The following is a 23,682-nucleotide window of genomic DNA, read 5'->3' as shown; positions in this document are numbered from 1 at the left end:
CAGTAAGATATATTGTCTGCTCATTTAACATAATTTCTTATAGCAAAATGGAAATAATTATAATAAACCGTCATGGTGAATAATTAATATAAATTAGATGTTGTGGACAGACATATATGCATATAAATAAATGCAAATGAGTGAAGTAATGCATATGAAAGCAATTAGTTTAACAAATGGATTGTTTCTGAGAAGTTTGTAACCATTTGAGGTGATTATTAGGATTTGTTAGTGCTAAAATAGTGTTAAAGCTCAGTTGATCCAGGAGATCACTAGAGAGCTTTTATTAAACAAATTTCTTAAGTTACACCTGATGTACTGATTCAGTAAATGTGAGTGGGGCAGGAAGAAAGTTTCCAAAGGTCCTTGGTGATTCTGGTGACTAACTAGATTAGGGAATAATAGTGATGACTTGAATTTATTGAGCTTTATTGAGTGTATACTATGGTCTAGACACTGCATAACACTTAACAAATACCGACTGGATTAATATCCATAAAACCCTGTGAAACAAACATTATCTTATAATGCCCAATTTATAGATGTGGAAACTGAGGCACAGAGAGGCTAAGTAACATGCCTAAACTTATAAAGCTAGTAAGAGGTAGTGATGGGATTTAAGACCAGGAAATTTGACTCCAGATTCTGAGCTACTAAACAGCACATTCTACTTTAGTTTAGAGCATGTCACTGTGAAAAACGTCTTCCTTTACTTGGGGTCCACCATGTTGACATTCTGAGACCTTGGGCAAATCGTCAGCTACTGCTGGGATTTTACTTTGCCTTGTGGCAAAGCCTGTAAGAATTGTGATAGAGTCTGGGGTTTTTCAAATGAACACCTGGTTGCTTTAGTCATGTAAGAAGACAAAATACAGCCTAATAATTTAGTTGAAATTCATGAGTTTTCACTTTTTTCCCCTAGCCTTCACACATTTGAAAGTAGCTGTTGATAATTCAGTATGTATACTGTATAAATTCCTATTATTCCAGCTCTAATGCCACCCTTTTCCCTCAAGGGGAGATATCAGATATTCAGTGAGTGACAGGGTCAGTGTTAAAGAGAATCTGAATCTGCCCTAATTAATGAAAAAAGCAAATCATTTTATATCTTTTATATTTTAATTCTTGTAAGTAACAGATTTCTTGCAATACTTCTCACAAATGATGATGACACATCCCTGTATGTCTTTACCAGGACCAAGAACTGATTTACTAACAGTCATCACATAGATTTGATTCGGCCGACATGGCAATTCAACTGCTTGCTTCATTGAACTGACCAGGCAATGCTGCCAAAACAGTTGGATCAGTCCCAAACAGCCCAGACCCCCCTTTTACCTTGATGTAAATTGGAATGGCAATAATCCCACCCATCCTTCCTAAAGGAATGTGGGAAGAACTTGGGAGAATATATTTGGACGTACTATGAATTTTTCTGGAAGGATTCAAAGATGAAATATTTTCATAATGGGTTCATCTTATCTGACATATTAAAAATAACTGATGGTAATAGGGCAAAGCTATCTCATGACTGGATATTTAATATAAGCCTTTAGCAGCCTATTGGTAAAAGAGCATATTAGCTCAGTGTGACACTGGTGGAGAATTGTTTAATTACAACAGAACATAGCACAAAATATGATTATTGCACAGGAACAGTTTGAGATTCAGTTCATTTCACAGTTTTCCAAAGCTGCTTTTAGTTGCTCTACTCACAAGGGCACTCACTGTGGAATGAATAGTGAGGGTTTTAGTTTATCTGACATCATTGTTAAAGAGAAAACGTGTCAGAGGATGGGGGGGATGTTCACTGCAGAATTCCTGAAGTCTGCCATAGTGGTGGTCTTCACGAATGCTCACTTTGCTGTTCGGTACTTCGTTGCACTTCACAGCCTTCCTGTTTTCCCTTGGAGCTTTTTCTCACTTAGGTGATTTGTACCAGACCTTCTCCCTCTGATAAAAAGAACTTTGGAGATCATCTCCTCTGGGCTTGGATGCCATTTAGTAATGGCCACAGAGAGACCCAGTGCTCTCCATGGATATTCTTTGAATTATTTGAGATAGTGATGGTGATGTATCAATTTATTGTATTGGAGGTCAAAAGAAGAAAGCGGATATGTGTTAAAATGTTCAGGGTTAAACCACATGAGCCATGGGTGCTACAGTTCATGATTGCTGTGTTATCTATGTGAGCAGCTCTTTTGCCAGCTTTCTTTGTAGCACTGCCTCTGCCACCTTCATTGATGAATTAGAGCATCCTGTTAACCAATCAGCACTCGGGATTGGGTTTTGTTTATGGTATACACAGTAAACCAAAAAGGCTGTCTATATTGTCTCCACACAGTGAAATTAATTTTTATAGTACAAGGTAAGAATAAATGCTTCTTAGATTGTGTAATGACATGGAGAATCACTAGGAAACTGATTATTTAGTTTTAGTGTTTCTTTAGGAGAGGTCATTTCTTATTTTATAAACATATATTAAAGTTCCTCCACAAATTTTACAAATTTAGAGTAGACTTTATTTATTTATTTATATTAAAATACCACTGGATTTGTCTCATTGAGAGATAGTACTCATCATTTCCTAGCTGATAGATTATTTTCATTATGTGGTTTCTTTTAAGACTAGGGGGTCATCTTCGACTAATGAGCTTCCAGTGACCAGAACGGCATTCTTTGTTAAGGTGCTTTAGAATTTGATTAATTGGGAGGCCAGCCCAGGTCTTTTCTGCAGGCATCATTCATGAATCATTCCCTATGGTCTGCAGCAAAATTATCCACACTCTATTATTGGCAAAGGCTCTGCAATACCTTTATAACCCATTGGAAATGAACTTTATCCCCACATATTAAATAGTTTCTTCATAACTCTGCCCGCCTAGAATTAGACAAAGCACAGGGCATCCAAATGCTTCTACTTGATGTATAATAGAGATTGTTTCATCTGGTAAATAATTGGTTGGAGGGGAGAGGATAATAAGAAGAGATGATAATGACCAACCCACATGGTTAGCCAAGCTGAGCAGGAAGCATTGATTTGGGCAATTGGAATATCCTTTGAAATCTTGCCTACTACTTTTTTTTTTTCCCTAGATTGCTTTGCAGTTTTGCATTTTGTTTTTGTTTTTGAATGAAATCAGTAGGCTCAGGAACAACTTTGAATTTTTTCCGTCATTGTTAGGTGTTAACATTTCCAGAGAGAAGGCTATCGTACTGATGACAGTCCTTGAAATAAATTTTCTAATGCTGTAAATATTTGATGCTATACATCTTTTTAAGAAAGTCATTCTTCATAAATATCTTTACTCTCCTGCTTAAGATTTACTGGCATCTAACCTAGTCCTAATCTGTAATTGGCATAGCATTTTCCTCTGCATGATGGAATATAGCAATTATAGTAAAAGAATTTGCACACCACTCCTGAGAGATGACCCTTATTATAGTCATTTTGCAGCTAGTTAAGTAGAGAGGTCAAGTTCATTTCTCAGGATAAAATAGCAAGTCAGTGGCCCAGCCAGACATAAAACCTAGAGTACTAATTTAGAGTCTACAATAAAAAACAGTGGATTTAAAAAGAAAAGGAATTAACTGGTAGCAGACTCCCTGGCTTTCTGAGCACCTGGGAAGTACAGTCCCCCAAAGGGTTCCTTATTATCTTGGCCTAGGAGATCGAGGTGACCACCATGTAGGGCATTAGAGAGGTATAGTTTGACTACTGAGTTTCTCCATGCTTTAAGGAGACTGGGGTGATTGGAGCCCTCTACTCCTCTAAATTGAGCTCCATCCTGCTAGGAAGCCACGTGGTATCAATATGATCAAGGAGCAAAGAGTAGGTGCCCCATGTTGTGTCTCCTGTCCTCTCCTCCACAACTTGGTTGAATAAATAGACAAGTCATTAACATCACTAAGCTTCAGTTCTTCAACTGCGGAATGAGATCATACCACCTGTCCTTTCTGTCCCATAAAGTTGCTGGACGGATCCTGTAAGGCAATAGATGCTTCATAAAACATTAAACACTATACCTGACATACTATTTTAAGGCCTTCTAAACTAACATGAGATTGAAAATATGCATTTTTAACGGAAGATTCGGACTCCAAATTTGCTAATACAAAGAAGATCTGAGAAGGGTGTAACAATGGAACCAGGGAACATTTTTCTGGTGATTCTCAATCATATATGCTAGAATAATTGCAGCTAAAAATGATACTGCATTTCAAAATTAGTTGTTACAGGGGAGTTAACAAATTCCTATAAATTGTTTTACTTTACCATCTTGACTTGGGAAACTACACAGGGATTTGTATCAAGAGAAACAAGTCCAAAAGGAAAGACATTGGATTGTGAATAATAATTTGAAAATTAAAAATGGATGTTTTCTACTCAGAGGGAGTTTATAAAAAATAACTATGGATATGTATTGTGGGGGTAACAAATTATACTGCTGTGGATTTTCTATAGGCCCTCAGAGTAGAAGAGAACATTGGCACATTAGTCTTCAAATTTTCTCTCAAAGATCTATCAGAAAAGATCTCAGCATCTTAGGGCATATCTAAATCCAGAGGGAAAAAAAAGCAACAACAAATACGTCCTTGGAAAAGCTCTAAGTCCCCCAGGTATATTTAATGTTTTGTTTCTCAAAAGTTGCCACTTTCACTTTTATTATCCATTTCAATCCACAAAAATTCTTCACTTATGCACCACGTTTTAAATGTTTTCGCTAAAGGCATCATGGGGCGCTGAATTGTGTCAAATGCATCCTTGACACCTGCATAAATGTTTCAGGAGACAATTATGAAATGGCAACATAATTACTTTTTCTATTGCAGGAAGCCTAATGGATCATAGAAAATGTCCTAGTTGGCATGTGTAACTTCAATGCATCGTTCTTAGTGTTTCCCAGAAGGTGTTCGCCTAATGAAGTAAGTAATATTACAAATAGCAATTTGCCCAGCTTTGTTGCTTCATGCACTGTGTTTCTCAGTTTACCAATGAAAACTAACTTTGGGCCATTCTCAAGATTAAAAAAGAATAGCCTGATATGATCAAATAAGGTGACATTATTTTTTCTTAATCTATTGCTGTTGAGGATATTCTAGAAATACACTACTTAATTGAATACCTGTCCCAGGGACTGATTTATTGCTTCTTTTAACTTAAAATGTTAGAACTACTAAGCAAAAACTAAATACCGATTTGAACTAGTTTTAAATCTTTTGAAAATGGGAGCACTATTTTAATATTAATTGACTTGAATCTTGGTGGACCAATTCCTAAAACATTCTTTTGTCATTCTCATTTGGTTTATCTTTGTCTCTAGAGTATCAAGGGATTCTCACTCAATCAAGTCACAATTGATAAGCATCACTTTCTTTAGTCTGCTTATAACATAAATCCTCCCTCTTAGCTTCTACCAACCCACACCTCCTTGTACAACTTTTTATATCCTCATAGCCTTCATGTTTCTGCTATGATTGCATCACTATATCCCACATATTTTTGTAGAGCTAGATTTCTGGGGATTCTGAAACATGAAAAATGGGTGAGTTCCATAGGGAAATGTGGAACCAATGTACACAGCCAGTATCAGGAAGAACACAGACCAATGACTATAGGGTGACAGTTTCAAGGGAGGAAGAGTCCTTCTGCTGTAAGCAGATTTTTGATTTTTCTGAAATAATGCTAACCTGTGGCATTTGGCAAACATAAGGGCATACCTAAGGGGGCAGAAATTGTGTAGGGCAGTAGGGTATGGTAATTTTTAAAGGCCACAAACTGAAAAGTGATAACTGCTTTTGCTTATTTATCAGGTTAGTTTCAGACTTTTAACCTTGATGTCAGTCTCAGCATGGTCTCCAGATCCTTTATAACAAGTGTTTGGTGTGGCTCCCTGGATTCATCCTCTCCTGTCTGTGCTGTGTTCCTTGGCTTCTAAAGACTGTATCATCTGGGCTCTCTTGCTGAAAGGCTCTCAGTTGGGTCTGCCAATGGGAAGCACTGGCAAATATTGGAAAAAGGAAGGGGAGGTGTCAGTGTATTTTGTCCCTTCTCATTCCCTGCTCTAGTGCCTTGACCTTATTATACAGTGCAACTCCTCTGTGGTTTTCCTTTTCGTTGGCTCCACTAATACTGTTTTCTTCCCATCTTCTTTTGGCCTTGGTTTTCCTTTGTTGCTAATCTCTGTGAACATCAACCTACCTCCTTTCTCTCTCCATTAACCTTGCCAACACCTCTGCAAACAATCTCTTCATTCAAGTCTCTTTGTCTGGGCTCAATACTGTTTCCTGTTGCTAACTGTGTCTGATACAAGAGTTGTATGATGTCGAGATTGCAGGATTTGTTCTGTGCCACTCCTCTGTGACTACAGAATTATCTGTTACTGACTAGTCCCTGACTAACAAATATAATTAAGCAGAATGCAGGGTTTAAGAGCAAATGGAAGAGAATAAGAGAGACTTGGGTTTGATTTTGTGCAAGTAACTTCACCACTGCGATCGCCACTTTCCTCCTCTGTAAGATGGGGATGGTAATTGTGTTAATATCACTGGTTCTTTTGAGACTAAATGGGATAATACATGTAGAACTCTTAGCACGTCACATAGTACTGTGTGCACAGTCTGCAGTTAGCTAGTACATAATAAGCACTCAATACATTTTATCGTCATGATTATGTATTTCCCAGCTACAAATACAGTGGTACTTAGAGGGAATGTGTATAGTCAGTGGATCGGTAGAATAGACAGAATTTGCCCATCATCATCATATATAATGTGGATGGTATGGCTTTGTTAGCAGAAAGTGTGGATGAAGATGAACTAGGTGTGAAATGTTAGAAATGGATGCTGCTCTGATCATAGCCTCTTTCCCTGTGGTAGCTAGTTCCGCTTTGTTTAGGATGGTCTGGAGGACATGCGGCACGCTGTTTTGTCTGTCTCCGATAAGAGGCTACCATCTGGTGTTTGATCATCAGGATTACTGATGTTATCAGTTGTTCCTTTATTTCTGTTTTAATCAACCTTCTTCAAGGCATGCTTCCCAAATGTGAAGAGCCAATTTGCTGAGAAAGCTATCTACTTGCGCATAGCAAAGCTGAAGAATTTGTTTACTTGATAAGTCTCAAAAAATGTTCTTATTAGTGAAACAAAATCTACATTTTTGGTTATGTTTTCTAGGTTGATGGTTCTCTTAGGAATTAAAAATGCTTATGCCAGCAATACCTGACTTTCATGGGTTGCTTGCAGGGTTAATGGCTCTGTGGAGAAAAATCTAGGCCTAAAGTCATTAGCTTTCTACTTCCTGTCATTCTCAATGATGATACTAGGCAGTTGTCAACACTTACTGTTGTATCCAAGATGTGCAGCTATTCTGGAAGGATTTAATTATGTAGATGCTAGTGGTGTGTCTGGACAGCTGGTGAACGTATATTGCCCTTTATGTTATCCAGAGTGTGAAGGTTAGTATCTTATTAGGCTAGGATTGATGTTCGCATGGCACCACTCACAAGCTTCATAACCTTTTTCTAAGCCTCAGTTTCCTAATGTATAAATGGGGATAATAGCCCTCATAGCATTCATGTGAAAGATAAAATAAAATAATGTAAGGAAAACATTTATTACATTACCTGGCCCCTAGTAAGTTCTTTTGAAATGTTAGGTATTTAGCCGTTATGTGGCAGAATTGAAGATCCAGTGCCAGAACCTGAAGCTAGGGTGATAAACTCAGTAGTCCCTGTACTCATGGAGCTTTAAGTTTGTTCTTTGGCTAGTTGCTTCCATGATGTTTGCTAGCAAAGAGTAAGCTTTACTCATGCTAGCAATGACCCTTAGCCTATTTTCTGGTGTTAATGTTTCAAACCAGAAAGGGAACACTTTGAGTATAATTTAATTGTGAATCCACACTTGTTGTAAGAGTTGCTATGCAAGTGGTTAAATTTCCATTATCTTCCAATTTCAGTACATTCTATTTCCCCTTCTTTTTTTGGCTATACTTGGCACTGTGACTGACTAGACAAATACAGAACTATCTAGTGGTAGTTAAAAACACAAACTTTGCAATCAGACAGATTTGTGTTGAAACTAAGCTCCCCCACTTGTTAGCTATATGATCTCAGGATAGTTGTCTCACTAATCTATCAGGTTTTTGCTATTACAGACAGACTAAAATACAAAGAAGAGATACAGACTCATATACACACACAGGGAGAACACTGTGTAACAACAGAGACTAGGTTCTGTTGCTGTTAACCAAGGAACACCAAGGCTTGCCAATAAACAATAGAAGCTAGGAGAGACTCATGGGACAGATTCACCTTCTGAGTGAATTCACCCAAGTAGGAAACAACCCTGCTGACATGTTAATTTCAGACTTTCTGACTTTCTGTCTTTATAACTGTGAGAAAATATATTTCTGTTGTTGTAACTACAAGGTTTGTGGTACTTTGTTATGAAAGCCCTAGGAAATGGATACAATCATAATTTTTTATTATTTGTAAGTAAGAGAACTAATCAGTTCTTTCACCTGATGTAAAGGGGTTTAGTGTCTTCAGGTATAAATATCTAAGCTTTAAAATCACTTACTGTCCCCACATTGAGAAAAAGATCAATTTCATTAATATATAACTATATATAATAATTTATAATATTAAATGATACATATATTTATAGATTATATGACAGTATCCCTCATGTTGTTTTGAAATGCATGCAGTAAGCCTCAGTGATGAAACAACTTGCCCAACATCATACAAAGAATATGATTTCCTGATTGCTAGTCTGATTTCCGACTGAAGGTGAGACTTGAGTAACCATGTCCATGGTTTCATCTCCCTGACTAATTCATTTCCTCCTTGAAGATTGAGTTGGCAGTCATGAGTGCCCTTCTTTAATATTTTTCCTCATACCACTAATTCTTTAATACTTGAAATTGTCATCTCTCTTCGCTGTTCTGTATCTTATTCTTTTTTGTTATGTAATGTAAAATATAATTTTTTTCAGTTGCTCCATGGAGATAAGGACCAATACTAAAAATGGAATGCTCTAACATTGACACACCACATTCTAATCATGTAGGCTATTGCAGCAGAGCGCTAGTGTTTCTTTCCATGCCAATTATCCTTACTTTCAGAGAGAGTGAGCACTAAATTATGGGGAGAAAATAGTCATTAGAACATAAAGATTCCATAATTTTCTGAAAGAAATCTCCCCAATAACCAGGCTTGCTATAAATACACAGTAATTTTTGATTTTGTAACTAAAACAATTAATTGATCTAATTACTTTTTTAATTAGTAAGAAAATAAGAGAGAGTGTGAAAGAGAGGTGTAGATGTGCGCCTTGATTAGAAAGAACCTGATAAACTCATTCAAATGGGGCTATAAATGACCAGTTAACTTTAACATATTACCTATATAAAGTGTTCTTTTTTTGGGGGGGAGTGTTGTATGGGACAAACCCTGAAACTATAGTCGTGGAATATCATTCATTAATGTGAATATATGTATTAGTAGTGGTGGTGGAGTTTTTGGTAGTATGACAAAAATATTTGTATACATTGGAGTCACTAATAACTGGAATGGGTTGTAGTTTGGAGGTTATCTAGTTAAACGCTCAGTTTTACAGGAAATATCAAGGCATGGGGAATTTCATGGCTTGCTAAAGGATAGTACAGACTTAGCATTAGAAATCAGGACTTCTGACCCTATCCCAGGGCTCTTTTCATTATAATAGGAAGGGAAAATGCGTTTCAACTGTGTACCAATCTGGACCATTGACAGTAGTTGCCCGGCCGTACTTTCCCTGATTGTTTAGTGATGTTTGTCATGGGTTCTGGAAGAGGCAGTGGTTGACACTTACTATGAATTATCATCTCTGATCTACACGGAACTGTGACCTCGAACCTATTTTTGACAGTCATATAGTAGATATCTCCAGAATGAAATGTGAGATGTATCATATGTAGGGGGAAATAAAGCTAAGTTGGGTGCATGTGTGTGTGTATGCGTGTGTGTGTGTGTGTGTGTGTGTGTGTGTGTACGTGTACGGTAAAGAAAGCAAGCTTTTGCCCACGGTGACGTATTTTCTTCAATTAAAAACTTCTTAGGACATTATGTTAAGTGGAATAAGTCAGACAGAGAAAGACAAATACTGTATCATATCACTCATATGTGGAATCTAAAAAATACAACAAACTAGTGAAAAAACAAAAAAGAAGCAGACTCACAGATATAGAGAACAAATCAGTGGTTACCAGGGGGGAGGGGGGAGGGGCAAAGATGGGTGGGGGGAAAAGGAGTTACTGACGGGATTATATGAAATCATGTGTGTGAAACTTTTGAAAATTGTAAAGCACTACAGAATTAAAAGAATCTTTCATTCAATTAAAAAAATTAAAATTAAAATATATCTTAAAAAATAAAAACCTCTTAAAGCTCAAAAGCCTAGTAAAATCCATTTGCAAAAAAAAAGTCTCCATTCCAGTGTAAGAAATTTTGGGATTTGTGTGCTTCCCTTTGTTTTTCTCTAATGTCTGAAGCTCTGCTGTTGCCTTATTTGTGATTTATAAAATTAAAATTCTTTACCTTCACTTTTGATTTCCTCTCTACAAAAGCGTACGTGTTGTCTCTGCTTAAAGCCTCAGTTCACAGAACATTCTCAGAAAAAGTAAACCACACACTTCTTCCTTCTGAACCTTTCCAGTTGACTGCTAAGCTGTCATTCTGCTTTTCATGTTATTTTTGTACTTAGAGATTTACTGTTCTGAAAGATCTCAAAGGGCTCCATGAAATGGAATTTGCTATTTGATATGATTTCCTATTGAGTTTGGAAAGCATTAGGCCACAGCATATCTTTTATTTTATAAATGGGGAAATGCTAACAGAGAAGGCAAGTGAATGCTGTAAGTCACACAGCAAGCAAGTGTTGTAACCTTCCGTTTTGACTATTATGGTATATTGTTTCTATCTCTATCCTTTTGCCCTTTTCTTGGAAGACCAAAGATTCCAGTGGTAGTGTGCATTTCACTTTACCAAAGCTTTGAACTTGTGTCTTCAGAGGAGCTGCACAGGTGGGAAGAAAAGAGCCATGCTCTATCTGCATGGGTCTATGCTCTTTCACAGAAGCTGACTTGAGGCTTCGTTTTTGGAGAATGAATCTTTGGGAAATAGACCACTTTATTCTGAAAATCAGTTTGAAGATTTGCGGCATTTGTTGGCTGCAGGCAGCGGTTGTGTGGATTTTTTTTTTTCCTGAGATACAACGGATCAGTGCTCTACCTACGGAAAATGACAGCTAGCAAAAGAAAATAATGTCTAGAGCAATGAAAAAAACTTTCAGCTGTCTTTAAGTGATACAATGCTGAAAAATGCAAGGATTTCAATTTCTTTATGAGTGACACCAAGACTTTCAAAGTTATTATTCTGCCTCTTCGTAAGCTTACTAAAGAACTCTGTTTAGAAGTTGCTCGGCCTGTTAAAAAAAAATAAGAGGTTTTCTTTCTTTTTCCTTTTGTCTCTCTCTTTTTTTTAATTTTAATTTTATTTTTTTACAATCAATTAGTGTGATAATGGAGCTGTTATTGGAAACAGTTGACTGCTCTGCTGCTTTTTAGCGAGAATTTTTTCTGTGCATCTCTTTGGCAGTTTTTCTTCAAGATCTCTCTATTGAGGGTATGGATTATTGAGGGCATTTGCTGACAGCCTCAGGAAAAAGAAAGAACAATTCCATTCAAAGCAGTGATTGCTCTTCAAACCTCTTTGCATCCAAGTGACTAAAAGTTCAGTACTTAAAAAATATGTTCTCAGATGACTAACGTCTGGAAAGTCCACAGGAATGATGCTCTGTGTAATGTGGGTGATGCTCATTGTTACTTTCTCTTCTCTTTCAAACGTGATGATTGTAATATGGTTATTGGTAAAATCCAATGACAAATTTTACCTGTATCTCATTCATTTTTACAATTCTTTAATCTTTATGATTCTCTTATCAAAATGGTAAGGGTTTAGGGTATTATCCTCATTTACAGCTTGAGAGCTCCAGATATCAAATGAAAAGAATTCTTACCCAAGATCAGCACTCAAGGGACTTTGCAGCATCCTCTACTGCGCTCTAAACATACCAACCACTATCGCCAAATGTCCCTAAGAACAGTAAACAAGGTGAAAAAGAAAGAAAAAATCAATATGAGTTAGGGAGAATTGGTTTTACATAGAATTTTGGAAAGTTTTTCTGTGACTTTTCAGTGGCTCTTTGAAAGTGACTTTTTTTTTCCCCAGTAATAAGGAAAATGTCAATATGACCTGGATATAATGAATATCTTGTTTTTTGAAGGTCATTAGCAGTCACAATCCCACTTCTATGGTAAGGCAAGCGTTCAAAGTCTATGCAGTGTGCATTCATTTACGAGAGCTCACATTTCTCTATTACAGTGTGTCCGACTTCTGAAAGCATGCTATCTGGAGACAGTCTTTCTCTAGCTGATAAGACAGAATTGAAGACCCTGGCACCGTTCATTTCAGTGATTAGGGTCAGAAACAAGGTGTAACTAAGAATATGTTTGCACAAAACCTTTGGAATGACCTTTTTCAATGATGGATGAATGGATAGATGGATGGATTAGTTCACCTTAGCAATCTGCTAATTCATTTGAAATATACTATTTTTATTATTAAACCTGACACACAATTATTGGAGAATATAGAAAGAGGAAAAATACAATTTACCCACAAAACTGTTTTCCAGTGATAATCACCATATCATTTTGTTATATTCTATTTCATTCTTTTTAGTATGCATATTTGTAATATTTAAAAAGAAAATTGTTCATAAAATTTTATATTCTGATTTACTTCCTTAATGATAATGATATTTTCCCTAGGCAATTAAGCATTCTTTGATTGGCTTGTTTTTTTCCACTTCATCATATTTTATTCAAGCATTCCTGTATAGTTGACTATTTGGGTTATTTCCAATTTTAATATTATTAATGAGACTGAAATAACACTTATCTACTTATATCTTTGTCTTCTCACTGGTCATATTTTCAGTTAGAGAGGGAGCATTCAAGAGAAAGAGGAAAAGAAATCAACTAGCATGTGCATTTTCATGCGACACTTCCAAATTGCCTTCCAGTGAGATCATGCCAATTTATACTCCCACCAGCAGTGCGTGAGAGTACCTGTCTCCCCATAGCTTCAGTAATTCTGAATTCTATTATGTATTTGAAAAGTCAGTTTTATATGTAAGACATGAGAGTACAGAAGGAGTTTGGGGGATAGGCAACTGATCAAGGAAGTCTTCCCTAGAGAGATGACATTTGAGCTGAATCTTGAAAGGGAAAGGGAAATCTCTGGGCACATAAGGAGTAAGGTGCTGAGGCTGAGAAAACAAATGGCATGTGAAAAAAGGAGGGTCTGGAGAAATCATGGAATTTGGGGGGTATGTATCAGAGTATGTAGATTCTTGGGGTAAAGGGAGGGAATGGAAAGGGATGCAATAGAGACCAATACTAGAGAATAAAAGGCCATTTGTTTCATCACAAGGCTTTTTGTCTTGTAGATCAGTCTCTTCTAAGGTTTCCCCCAGATCACCAGGCTTTGGAATTACCCAGGGCTTTGTAAAGGAATTCCTTTTGGCTGTTCTTCACTTTTATGAGGCTGCACAGAGGGAGGCTTTGTGGGAACACAGAGGGACTCTCTAAATGTGCCTGAGGATTATAAGGACATACACTAGTGTCATACTCATTATATACTCAGCATCTATAGGTGTAGAGTAGTATAAGTCTCAGTAAGTATTGATTTAATAAATGCACCAATGAATAGAAGGATCTTAGCAGGGAAATAATATGATACGTATATTTTTTTCAGTTTAGAAGGAGACTGGAGAGTAATATGGAGAATGAATTTGTAAAGGACAAATTTGGTGGTGGGGAGAACAGTTAGGAGACTATTTTATTTGAGAGAGAGAGAGAGAGAGAGAGAGAGAGAGAGAGAGACTAAAACCTGAATCAAGACAATGGTGGGGGACTTCCCTATTGGTCCAGTGGTTAAGACTTCACCTTCCAATGCAGGGGGTGCCGGTTCTATCCCTGTGTTGGGGAGCTAAGATCCCACATACCTCTCGGCAAAGAAAACAAAACATAAAACAGAAGCAGTATTGTAGCAAATTCAATAAAGACTTTAAAAATGGTCCATATCAAAAAAAAATCTTTAAAACAAAAGACAATGGGAACAGGAAATGGAGAGAAAGTGACAGAAGAAAACCTTTAAGGCATTTGTGACCCACTGGATGTATGTTATATGTGTGAGATAGGGTGGTTAGATAGAAGAAATCATTTCTAAATTCTGGCTTAAATAGGTAGGTGAGGTTCCCTAAATTAATAAGGAAATACCACAAGAGTAACAGGTTTAATGGGAAAGATAATGGTATGGTTATACGGATTTGAGGTGCTTTGACATCTTCCACTGTAAGATATTCAGGTGAAGAGTTCCACAGGTGTTTTTTTCTATTAAACACTTCTTCTTGTTGGTTGTCCCAGTATTATCATGTGAACTTTACACTCCTCAGAGGTGGATGTAGAATTTATTTTACAAGATGTATATTAGATACTGAAAACATTAATTTATTCTTGTTTTTAATTTATATTACATCATTGTTACAAAAGTATATGATTATTTGGATAATTTATTAACCAAATTTAAATGGATTACAAATGGATAAAAATCACTGTAAAATTAATTTCCTCATAAACAGGTTATTTGTTGACATTTAGGATTGTTTTCTTCTGTTAAATTGGTATAACTATCATAAGGCTTAAGTATATTTAAATTTTTTCTATTTTTATTTTAATAACTTTTTATACTGTAAATATAAGCATTTAAAATGTCTATAGATATAAAATACGGAATTCAAAAACAAATTAATTTTTTAAATTTCAAATAAATTGATGTGAGAATTCAAAATATTGTGTGGAAACTAGAAAAAAGACAAGCTTTATTGATTCTTTCCTACTGTCTCATATACTATATAGTTAGAAACTATACATTGCTTTCTAGGAAAAACTGTACCATTGTAATGGTTTGCATACACTTTTAAAAATTGTTACAGTAAAATAACTTGGAAAATATTTACATTTAAATCTTATTTTAATAGTACAATGCATTAAAATTTACTATGAACATGACCTTGGATCGAGAAGAATACAGATTTATGTTTATAAGGGTAACAATATATTATATTTTAAAAACAAAAACGAGGGAGAGAGAAAGCATTTTAGCTGTATTTTAGACTGAGCTAGTCAAAGGTAAAAATACTGCAAATTCTGAGACTTAATTAGATTAAAAAACTTCAGTGGTTTAATAAGAGGTGAGTTGATTTTATTTGCAGTAAGATTTAATTCATCTAGCATATTCTCTTAATTTATTTAGAGCAAAAGCATTTTTACATAATGTAACAATCTCTGCTGTGGAGTCTAATGCATTCAGGACAGAGTTAATTAGTAACTATGGTAACTCTTAGGCCTACTAAGTCCAAATGTGGTGGAAATGCTTGACAGACTAGAGCTCCATAATGTGCTTTCAGCTTTCATGAAAAATAATAAGCTAATAAGTTTTCTAAAGAAAATGGTGTTCAGGGATTGAAGATATGATGCTGAATTTACTTAGATTGTTGGCTTTTCCCCTCTTCCTAAAATCTCCATACGAGCAAGCAAATGGCCCAGATAAATGTTTCTCACTGAGGTGTTAAAAGGGAAAAAAACAACAGATAATGAAGAACAAAATGATAGAGGTGTTTTGGGACAGTTACACAATAGCATTGTGTTCTGTAGCTTTGAGAAGTCTTTTATCCAAGCATAAGGCATTATCAAATAGGATTCTCTCTCTAAATAATAATTAAAAAATAGATTTGCAGATGTTTTTAAAATTTCATTTCACAAAGTTACTAAAAAGAGGAAAGCATCTTTTTAAGGTCTTTTTAATGGACCTGCTGTTCTAGGTAAGACTGCATACCTTTCTCAGGAGAAACAAACAAAACACTATAGAATTGCTCAATTTGGGCATCAGGAAACAGCTCTTTGTTTTTGAGAAGTATTCAAAAGGTTTTCAAATCATAAAGCTTGTTAATTTTTTTCCCCATCAAACCACTGAAATGGTGAGAGCCTGACCTTCTGCCGAAATGCACATTTTCTCTAGGTTGGTACTTTTGTTATTGAACATTTTAATTATTTGGGGAAGGCTTAAATGAATTGAACTCCTGTATCTGAAGCAATATGAGTTTTTTATACTTAGTTCATGAAATTTTTATTCTTTTGAAAAGAAACTATTTTGTTTTAGTTATACAAATTTTATTTCTTAATTGAATTTTTTGAGATAATTGTAGATTCACATTCAGTTGTAAGAAATAATACAAAGAAATCTCATGTACCCCTTACCCCGTGATTCCTAATAGAACACATCCAGCAAAACTATATTATAATATCACAACTGGGGTATTGACCTTGATACAATGAAGATGCAGAACATTTCCATCACTGCAAGTATCCCTCATGCTGCCCTTTTATAATAACCACATCTACTTCTCTCCCATCCCTAACCCCTCCTTAACCACTGGCAACCACTAATCTGTCCTCCTTTTATGTAATTCTTTAAATTTCAAAAATGTTATATATGATTTAAATATTAACAATACTAAATATTTATTTAAATATTAATAATATTAAATGTTATAAATATTATATATGGTTCAAGAATCATATAGTATGTAATGTTTGGGGATTAACTTTTTTTCACTCAACGTAATTCTCTGGAGATTAATCCAAGTTATTACATGTAATAATAGTTTTTTATTGTTAAATATTATTCCATGGTATAAGTGTACCATAGTTTAACAGTTTATCCATTGAAGGACATCTTTGTTGTTTCCAGTTTTTGGCTATTAAGAATAAGGTTTCTACTTTATTTACAATAGCCAGGACATGAAAGCAACCTAAGTGTCCATCAACAGATGAATGGATAAAGAAGATGTGGCACATATATACAATGGAATATTACTCAGCCATAAAAAGAAACGAAATTGAGTTATTTGGAGTGAGGTGGATGGACCTAGAGTCTGTCATACAGAGTGAAGTAAGTCAGAAAGAGAAAAACAAATACCGTATGCTAACACATATATATGGAATCTAAGAAGAAAAAAAAGTCATGAAGAACCTAGGGGCAAGACGGGAATAAAGACACAGACCTACTAGAGAATGGACTTGAGGATACGGGGAGGGGGAAGGGTAAGCTGTGACAAAGTGAGAGAGTGGCATGGACATATATACACTGCCAAACGTAAAATAGACAGCTAGTGGGAAGGAGCCACATAGCACAGCGAGATCAGCTCAATGCTTTGTGACCACCTAGAGGAGTGGGATAGAGAGGGTGGGAGGGAGGGAGACGCAAGAGGGAAGAGATACGGGGACATATGTATATGTATAACTGATTCACTTTGTTATAAAGCAGAAACTAACACACCATGGTAAAGCAATTATACTCCAATAAAGATGTTAAAAAAAAAAAGAATAAAGTTTCTATAAACATTCATGTACAGGTTCTTGTGTGAACATAAGTCTTCATTTCTCTAGGATAAATGCTCAGGAGTATAACTGCTGAATTACCTGTTTAGTTTTGTGAAAAACTGCCAAACTGTTTCCAGAGTGATGTTACTATTTTACATTCCACCAACAATGTATGATATTGCTAGCAATGGATATGTTCTCCATATCCTTGCTAGCATTTGATGTTACTATTTTTTTTTAGCCATTTTGATAGTGGTATTAAATTGTAGTTTTAATTTGCATTCCCTTATGGTTATCTTGAAAATCTTTTCATATGCTTATTTGCCATCTGTATATCTTCTTCAGAGAAATGTCACTTCATGCTTTTTGCCGGTGTTTTAATTGGATTGCATGTTGGGTTTTTTTGTTTTGTTTTTGTTTTTGTCTTTTGCTATTGAGTTCTGAGACTTTCTATACTCTAGATACGAGTTCTTTGTCAAATGTATGGTTTGCAAATACCTTCTTCCAATCCATAACTTGTCTTTTCATTCTCTTAACAGAGTCTTTCACAGAGAAAAAAATTTATTTTAATAAACTTCAATTTATCAATTTTTCCTCTTATGGATTATGTCTTTGCTGTCAAGAGTCTAAGAACTCTTTACTTAGCCCTAGATCCCAAGGATTTTTATCCTGCATTTTTTTTCTAAAAATTTTAGGGCTTTACACCTTCTATTTAAGTTTGTTATCCATTTAGAATTAATTTTTGCATGAGGTGTAAGACTTAGTTTGAGGTCCAATTTTTTCTGTTGTTTGTTTATGGATATCTAATTGCTACAGCATCACTTGTTTTCTCAAGGGAAGTTTTCTTTCCTCCCTTGAATTGATTTAGTGTCTTTATCAAAAATAAGTTGTACACAAAAGTATTCATGTGGATGTACTTTTGGGTTCTCTGTTCTGTCCCACTGATCTAAGTATCTATCCCTCTGACAGTACACTTAGTGTTTCAGTCACTATAGCTATTATATAATAAACCTTTAAGTTGGGTAGACTGATTTCTCCCATTTTATTCTCCTTTTTCAGAATTATTTTAGCGGTTCTAGCTTCTCTTCCTTTCCATACAACTTTTAAATAATTTTCTCAATATCTACAAAAATCTTATTGTTATTTTGATAGAAAGTGCATTAAATCTGTATGTCAATTTGGGGAGAATTGACATCTTTTCTATGTTGGGTCTTCTAATGCATGAATGTGGTATGTCTTTCTGTTTATTTAGACCTTAATTTCTTTCAACAATGTTGTTTAATTTTTAACATAAAAGTCTTGTACATGTTTTGTTAGATTTACTCCTATTTAATTTTTAAAATAATTGTAAATAGTATTGTATTTTTAATTTCTGTGTCCATATATTCACTGCTAGTATATGGAAATACATATATTTTTGTATGTGTGTCTTATATATCTTGTAATCTTGCTGAACTTACTGATTCTAAAAGAATTTTTTTGTAGACTCTTTGGGATTTTTCTATCTAGGCAATTATGTCATCTGCAGATAGGGTTAGTTTTACTTTTTCCTTTCCAATTTCTATTCTTCTTATTTCCTTTTCTTGCCCTCTTGCATTGGTTAGAGCTTCCAGCAGTGTTGAATAAGAATGTTGAGAGTGGACAACCTTGCCTTATTCCCATTTTGGGGGAGGGGGAAGACATTCAGCCGTTCTTTATTAAGAATATTGTTGCCATTAGGTTTTTAAAAAATGATCTTTAATTAGTTGAGGAAACTTCTCTCTATTTCAGTTTTTTTGAGAGTTCTTATCACGAATGCATGCTGAATTTTATCAGATACTATTTCCTGTATTGATTGATCATATACATTTTTTTCTTTATCCATTTAATATGCTGGGTTAAATTGATTGATTTTCAAATATTAAACCAACTTTGCGTCCCTGGAATAAACCTCACTTTGCATGGTGATTGGTAATTTGTGTCTTCTCTCTCTCTCTTTTTTTTTCTTTCTCAATCTTACTAAAGGTTTGTTAATTTTATTCATCATTTTTTTCCCACTTGGGTCCTAAGTTCTGTAGCCAGTCTACCTTCTCTCTAACTTTCAGAGTTTCTTACATTTGTTTTATATATAATGCCCTGAGTTTGTGCTTGTGCCTAGCAGGAGGAATATAAAAAGTATTTCTACTATATCTTCTCAGAGTGGAATAGCAAATTTGATTTTTATAATACATTTCTGAGTCCTACAAGTTGTGTGGGATTCTGGTTTTCTGTTTGTCATTGAAGCCAGGGTGAACACTCAGTTTTCGTGGTTCAATAAAGGGAAGCCATAGGAAAAAAATGTTTGCTCTCAATCCTTGTGTCATTTCTGCAACCGTTGTGAGGCTCTGAGTTTCAAATCAGATCCTTTGTGGAATTGGGCAGTGAGAACTACCTAAAATCATGGTGTGACTTTAGGAAGACATGTGGCCTCTCTCTGTCTCTCTCCTATCTGTCTATCGATCTATCTAATTATATGGTATAATTTCCATAGAATGTTAAAGGGACTCTGAAAGGCTTAACAGAAAATGTGTATGTATAATACCCATAATTCTACTGAGTTATATCAGTAGAATTTTAGTGGTCAACTTGTAAAGTTGCCTAAGTTCTTAATAAACAGGTACATTAGGGAATATTTAAATAGTGAAGCAAATAATTGAGAGGAGAAAGAATAGAGTGAAAATTGTGAGGAAGATTCAGAAGAGGTGAGACGATTAAGAGGAGCCTTGATTAAAAATGACAAACAAATAACGGAAGGCTCAAAGGGAAGGCAGGTGAGAGGAGCAGGAGGCACGTACGTAAGGCAGGCGGGGATGTGGGTGGTGACAGGTAGTGAAGAGAGAGGGACACCAACTCGCGGAGAGGGAAGTGTTTAATGAGTAAAGAAGAGACATACTAGTGGGACAGAAATGAAGATTATGTCAGGGTTTCTAAAAAAGAGTGACAGAAATGACATTAATTTGGCAAAAACACAGGATACCTTAGGAAATTGAGAGAAGAGCTATTAGACGAGTGAACAAGAGCGACAGCAAAACACCCCAAAGTATTGTGGAGTGGAGTCATCAAAAGTGAAGAAAACATTTGGGATTTTAAATAGGGGAAGATAGCAGTTTCAAAGTAACTTAAAAAGCATGTGGCTTAGGATATTAGAAATTAGGATAAGAGAAACTACATAAAGGACAAAAACAAGTTCTATTCCATTGAGTAACTCTTTGAGTTTATTTATACATATGCTTGTAAGATACTATAGGAGATGCAAGAATGTCATAGCTTCCTGTGCAAGAAACTTTATAATGAGATAAGGACATAATAATTATAAAAAAGCAGAATATGAAAGTACCATAAAAGGAATAACGGGAGAGAGAACTCAAGGAAGAGAGAAATCCAACCCTGTTGGAAGGAATTCATGATGGAGGAGATATTTGGGGAGAAGTCTTAAAATGAGAGTAGACTGTGAATAGGAGGAAATGGGGGAGACACTCCAGGCATGGGGTAAGTCTGTGAAAAGGCACAGAGGCAAGGGGTATGGGGATGTTTAGAAAGTGATAATTAGTCAATTAGAGACAAGTTATATACTTGAGGGCTAGGCTAAGAAAGATGTAGACCAAGGAGGATCTTAGTAGATGTCTTTTTCCTGTTTTTTTTTTCTTTAGATGGATTCCCAGATGACTCAAATTTTGAGAAACATTGACTGGACAGCAGCCAAACAAAAGAGTGAGACACAACTGAGAGTCTGTATGATACAATAGTGATCAATGATTAGAAAGCAAATGTAGCTTGATACATGACTATGATAGGCAAAATGTGAATCATGTCAAAAAATTTTTAAAAGAGAAAAATGACAACACACAGACAAATATGTTAAGTAAAATGAGCAAAAAATGAGTAAGACCATGACAGGAAGTATAGAAGTACCAAAAATTTGAATAACAACTGAATTTTTAAGAGATGACGTTTATTCAATTTAAAGCTTACTTGGCATCAATACATTTCTCATACAAAACAAATGAGAAGAATCACTTTTCTTATATCTTAGAGAACAAGCCCAGAGTTGAGCATATTTATTGAAAACATAAAAATGAATGTCTCCAAAAACAGGGAAACAAGCCATATAAGTGAATTCATTTTTTTTAGAAGGAAGCAGAGACTGTACAATGTTTCAGTTGTTTAAATATTAAAGGTGTTTTCTCACCACTCATGTGTCAAGAGTGCCTGAATTTTCACTTGGCCTCTATCTACCAGCCATTTCCACTCTCCTTTCTGGCATATTCTTGGCTGGCTTCTAATTGGCAGATATACCTTCCAACTTTCCTACTGCCTTGAAAGTTTTCTCTTGGAATCAAGTGCTGAAGCTGCAGTTTCCTAGGGACACAGCCAAGCCAGTTCCCTGTTGATGAAAGCTTATACCTCCCATTATAGCTCATGGGGACTCCAGGAGGTACTTTAAAATAGAATAGGTTCCCAAAGGAGTGTTTGTTTCTCGCTCCTTTATCCCTTGAATGTCCTATTTAAGAGTAAAGTAAGAAACACTTAAAAAACTTTTTTTTTCTCTCGAATCTCTTAAAGATCCATGCCTTTCATTTATACTTTGATAGTCTCTAAGTGAGAGCATTGCAGAAATCTTGGAGAAAAACAGATTGCTGTCTGATTAGCAAGAAATATGGCTTTGAATTTCTTTTAACATCTTAACTCTCAAATTGGTAAGTATTTATGTAGCTTCTGTCTCTGGAGAGCAACACAAAACATCAATCCTCAGCATCCCTGTAACATTTGCAGTGCGCAAGTGGTGTCAGAGTGTTAGCGGCTGGAAATCTGTTACTATGGTTACCACCTATAAAAAGGTCACCTTCAGGAAATTCTTTCTGTGTGCAAGATAATACAGGGATAATGAAACTTCCTTTGGAGGGGATAAAGAACAGAGTTTGTTATGCGGGCCTATAATTACGTACTTAGTTTTGGAAATCTGTATATTATAATCAGTGCTCTGTATTTCAGTCAGATGAACATCAATCATATTATCTAAGGTAGGACTCCATAATAATACCAGCAATAATGTTCTGATGGGGAAGTAAGCTGTGACGTCGGAGGGACTAGTTTGTTTCTTCAATGCTCAGTTGATTTTCTCCACTGCAAATTGCTTGATTGGGTTAAGTCAACTAATAAGCATCCAAAGAAAGGAACTCTTTCTCGAGGATTACGCTTCTTGTAACTACTAAAAAGAGTGTTTGGCTGCATGTGCAGTGTGTTCTCAATCAGATGTGACAAGTCTCTGAAGTAGTAGTGAAACTTTAACTTCTAAAATCTGGGAACCCTTTACATTTTCATCCTCTGATGAATCTGCATAGTCTCTGTCTGTCATTAGAGATTTAATCTCGTATTTCCCACTGAGAGCTTTATTATCACCTTTTAACTTCTTCCTAGTATTTCCATCTGGTTTGCTTTTGGCCATGATAAAGTTTGGTATCTATGAGTTCATGAACTGAAGGAAGAAGCTTAACTCCCCTGTGCATGGACACAGAACCTCTCCGTTGAATTATGGCCTTTGTGCATCTGCCTGGGCTGCTCTCTGTAGTCTGTCTCTATGAAATACATCCTCTGCAAAAGCTGCTTTTACTTAGCACCTCCACATGGCATCATGGGAAGAGGCCTGAGAGGCATGAACAGGTGAAGGCATCTCTGGGGGAATGAGTGATGAACATGTGCCTTTTCTTTTTGCAACTACAGTTGAATAAGCATAAAAGTCACTTTTGGAGAGTAACTTTTCCCTGTGTCATTTTTTAAAAATCTTAGGTTGTCAAATATATGAAAGATTCCATATTCATAGGTGAATTACTTTTGTTGAGTTTTAAGATAATTCTGTTCTTGCCCAGAAAGCAATACAGACCTTGACAATTCTTTAAAATCAGAGACTGGTGTCTGAATGTAAAACTACACTCTTATCATTGGGCAGTGTTTCATTTAGTGCGTAAACCTCTGAAATACATGAAGGATACATATTATTTTACTGTTTTCTGACTCCAGAATTTCAAGAAGGGCCTTTCTTCCCAGCATAAGTTCAAAGATTTCTATTTTTTAAAAATTTCTCATTTCCATACCTCCAGAGATTCCACCAAAGA

Source organism: Grampus griseus (assembly GCF_964374135.1).
Source record: "Grampus griseus genome assembly, chromosome: 10".
NCBI lineage: Eukaryota > Metazoa > Chordata > Mammalia > Artiodactyla > Delphinidae > Grampus > Grampus griseus.
This window is presented reverse-complemented; position numbering follows the sequence as displayed.